This window comes from Helianthus annuus, chromosome 8, assembly GCF_002127325.2.
Source record: "Helianthus annuus cultivar XRQ/B chromosome 8, HanXRQr2.0-SUNRISE, whole genome shotgun sequence".
Lineage (NCBI taxonomy): Eukaryota > Viridiplantae > Streptophyta > Magnoliopsida > Asterales > Asteraceae > Helianthus > Helianthus annuus.
The window spans coordinates 122588453-122593412 of NC_035440.2; positions in this window are offsets into that span (position 1 = coordinate 122588453).

Consider the following 4960-nt stretch of genomic DNA (forward strand, 5'->3'; position numbering starts at 1 on the left):
GTATTATTTGTTTAAAGAACATGCAATAAAATAAACAATCATACAAAATAATATGAAAATACAAAGAAGCAAAATAAAAATCATGATATATAAGTTTGTTATTGTTATGATTTGAAGCTTATTTATTGCATATTTGATCTAGTTTTGATGATTAGCATATGAATAACTTGTTAGATGATGTTTAAAAACATAATCTAACAAGTATACATGAAAATGTTTTAAGGGTTTTGTTACACACAAATGTTTAGATGGATGATCATAATCTTTGATTTTCTTAAAGTATATAAGGTTCTTCACTAAAAACAATACTTTTACAAAGTTATAAAAAGAAACATACAAGATGGGTTTTTATAAAAAGTTTGTTAAAACTAGATGTAAAGCATGAATTTTGAACTAGTTAACTTATGATATGATCATACCAAAACCCTACATGTTATTGATTTCATCTTGTTAAGACATTGATATAAATCTCATATGTTTTTATTAAGAAAAATATGAGAAGATTATTGGTGATTTTAATAAGAAAAAATATATGTTTTATTAATTTGGCTAAGTATATATTTCAAAGGAAATATGGCCATTTTTCTTAAAATCATGTGTTATAAAAACTATCATTTTTGATAAAATCTTTATTAGAATAAAAAGATTTTAAAGAATAGTTTTTATAAAAGCAAAACTAGTTATAAATATATATTTTTCAAAAAATATATATTTAGTTATCTTAACAACTTATGTGCTTCGTGGAGTTTTTCTACAAGTTGGTTGTTGCGTATCCGTGACAGAACCCGGAAACTCATAGCTGATCAACTGCTCCACTGATCTACATGCTCTCACTGTTGAAACAATCAAGGAAATCTTCCACGGATTCACCATCACGAGGTTTTATGTGATGACCTTCAGTAATGTCCTTCGAGCAGCGTCGTTGCTGGAAAAAGTTTTGCGGCAACATTCGTCGAAAGTCTTCGAAATGATTGATCGATCCATCTGGCAATCCGTCGAGCCACACTCGTGCCGAACCGGTGAACGTTTGGGCAAGCATGTGGCACCATGCTGGCATGGGCCACTGTTCGACTTTCGCGACTCCGGGAAATGCAAACATGTGGTCATCCAGGTCGGACGTACCATCATAGTGTTTTAGGGTTGGTGGCATTTTTAGCTTAGACGGAAGCAGAGCATTTGCGATCTTCAAAGTGAACTACGACTGAGAAGTCATGGAGGTTGGTTGATACGGTATAATCAACTCTTCGTCATGGGGATTCAAACCCAAAGGACCCTAACGAAACATGTCATACTGACCGTTATTATCTGGCGCATTTAAAGGAGTAATACCTTGTGAAACATATATCGGCATAGGAGTGGAGATTGTAGGACTTACCAATGACCCGGAGGATAAGACCCCTGTAGAAGCGGGGTTGGACCCTGAGAAAACACTCCCAAATAAGTTAGCTCGGAGATTCTCCAACATCTCATCACGTTGCTGCTGCTGCTTAAGCTGTCGTAGGAGATCTGCGTTTCGTAACAGGAACGCGTTGTCAAACTCAGGTGAAGCCGTAGAGGCTGGAGCAGTGATTGAGGTGGAGATCACAGAGCTCATGGTCAAAGGAGCAATTATTGGACCATGAGAAACAACAGAATCCGTAGGGGTTGCGGAGACAACAACTACGGATGTGGTATTGCCTACTATGATATCTTCCAAAATCGGAATAGAAGAAGCCATAGCTTGTTACACAAGGCAATTTGGAGATTTTGAGCTTAGTGAATTCGAGAGGATAGCGCCACTGAAGACTTAATTACCAGTTTGTCCGAGCTAATTGTAAACAGAGTCTCAGAAGTCTTTGTTGCAAACTGAAAGATCACAACAAGGAAAAGAAACACACCTTTAGCCTTATCATAGGGAGGGGGCCTCTCTGTTAGAGAGAGAAAGTAGTGATTACCCCTTTTTGGAGGTTTAAGTGGGGTATTTATACCTTTTGGGTATGCTGATGTGGCGGGGTAGTTTTGGCCGAACCTGTCATTGTCAGCAAGTTAGAGTTGTGGGCCCTAGGTTAGTTAGGGATGATCTTTTATGCCGATAGTACCTACTAGGTTATTCGGTTCGATCTAGTGGCGTCCTGCCTTCGGTGACTAGCATTCGGACCTTGGCGGATGATGGCCAGTTTGAGGTAGATGATGGTCGGTCTGGTGCTTTGCACGTAACGTCATTAGTGATCAAAGAAGCATGTACGAGTTCTCGAACGAGGACCAAGTTCATAGAGGTCGTATAAGGAAAGCTAATCACGCATGAAAAGAGTTGGAAAGTTTTGCCGGCACGAAGTTGGGTTTTTGAGGGGCAAAGTTTTAAATCTTTATTAAATGTAACTGTAACTGTAACTGTAACTGTAACTGTAACTGTAACTGTAATTGTTATTGTTATTATAACTTTTGAGTATATTTGATTTTTCTCTTATAACTTTTAACATACGCTATTTAATAAAATTTCAAGTTGCTTACTTTAAATTGTTGTACTGTTTGTTTTTCTTATTTATAAAGTGACACCCACTCAAATCTACAGTTTTTTGAAGATGTTAGTATGACATGTTTATATTTTCAAATCAAATGGATCAAACATGAACGCGTTTTTTTCATGTAGTGTACAACTGATCGAAATACAAATACACGTAACCAAAACTGCCTTCACATTTAGTTTTTTTTTTTTTTGCATACAGTGACGTCATCCCTGAACATCCCGCCACAACGCGCGAATTAGCATCAACTCATATAATACAATTATCAAACTTGGTGAACAGTGCTATAAGCTTTGTTATACTTTTACTTATCAACTTTCAACATTGATACTTACAACCCCTTAAATTTCTAAAAACTTTATAATTGAGTTTTAAGCCAATTTACGTTTTGACGGAAATTTCCCTAAAAATGAGTCGGCTCAAATATAATACGTTCTTATTCTTATTATTGTGTACATTTTTGGTTGTTCCACATTTTATGGTAAATTTTATTTTATTTTTTCCAAAAATGAGTCGAGTCATATATAATACGTATTCGTACTTATTTTTATGTACATTTTCAGTTGATCTTTGTTTTGACGTAACTTTTTTTTAAACGTTGCGGCAATGCACAAGGCAATTTTCTAGTATTAGTTAATACCATCTATTAAATTATGTTTACTTCGTTAGCACCCTTACAATTAGACTCGTTTCGCTGGGATCTTGTGCTATACAGTTTACTAGACTCCATTATGGACTATTTAGTAGGTTTTGTCAAAGAAAGCTAGGATCTATGCTATTCAGTTTACTAGACTCTATTATGGACTATTTAGCAGGTTTTGTCAAAGAAAAATTGTGAACGCTATTTTTTTGATTTTGGGGGTGTTAAGAACGTGATATAAAAAACCATGTTTATTAAATATTAACTAGATTTAATACCCGTGCGCGTTGCGGCACGGTACATCGCAAGCAAACATTGAATGAATTAGTCCAAGGGTTATGTGATACGTTAACCATATGAAAATATGCGTTTCGACATATTTAATTGAACTCAGTGTAACTTATATAAGCATTGCGATTAGATCAAAGCTTAAAGTAAATCAAATTTATACCGTACAATCATAACCCATTATATGTGACCCGAGTCTTACATAGAAAATGTAACGGGTATAACGCAAATGCTGACATGTATAATAAAAAATGATTATTTAGAGCTTTTAGAAAACAGGGAAAAAAGAAACCACAATTTTACCCAACTCGGTCCGAAACAAAATTTACAAAACATCACCTAACTTGTTTCCCAAAAAAGTGTACCTCTAAACATACACCAACTCAAATTTATACCGAAACGTACATAAAAATATGAACGTAAAAATGTTTTTTTAAATGAAAATGTATTATATTTGACCTCATCGTTTTCAGCAAATCGAATTTATACCAACACGTTTATAAAAATATGCAGGTGAAAAAAATAGTTTTTCTTAAGTAAAAGAGGTATAACAGTAATTAATAGGTTAAATATGTTCGTAAAATTATGCCAAGTAGCACAAATGCCAAACCACCGCCAGCGACCACCAAGGGATATTCCTGTCATTTATGTATATTATTTTTAATGCTTATATCTAGAGGTGTGTCTATTCTTATGGCTCTTATCTATTGGAAGCCATGTTATGTATATATAATTGTGTGTTGATTTTATTGGTTGTTACCTCAAAGCTTTGTCACAATTGTTTTGATAAAGGGTACAATGAAAATTTAAGAGGTGTAACTTTGACAAACTCCATATATAACATTAATGCTAACTATGCAAAATAATTATGACATATCATGTTAAAAAGTCACGTCTTATTTTACATAAGAAACACACTAATAAGGGACCTGAGGCGGTCCGTTATACCATCACCATCACAAGTTATAGCAAGTGATACACCACTGCCACTCCTTTTCATCACTTATGGATTTGAGCACGCGTGGTCACCATCACGCGTGACGTGATTGTTTGAGGGAAATTGTTGGGTTGTGAGGGAAATTGTTGGGTGTGGTGAGTGATGGGCATTTCCACTAAAATCCATCACTAGTGATCAAATAAAGATCGATGATGTGACGGAACTTGATTGGATGTTGTGAGTGATGAGTGGGTGGTGAGTGATCGGCGCCCCTACCCCCTTAACCGAGCGGTTTATAGTTGAGATTTTTGGCTACCATGCCACAACAATAGCAAACACTTGGTGATCAACATGAATTTACCAAGTTACCAAATATTGATTTATCTCAAGAGGTGATAACAAAGAACCCTAATCTCACCACAAAGTTCACTGTTTATAGACATGTTAATCAAGACATAATGCAACAAAAGGATAAGAGATCGCAGTAACATACCAGACATGATGTTTAGTTTAACCGATTTTGGTCCTCTCACCACTCTCTGGTCAACAAGGTTCTGCACAGGTCCTTTACCTGTCAAAGCTGCTTGAGCA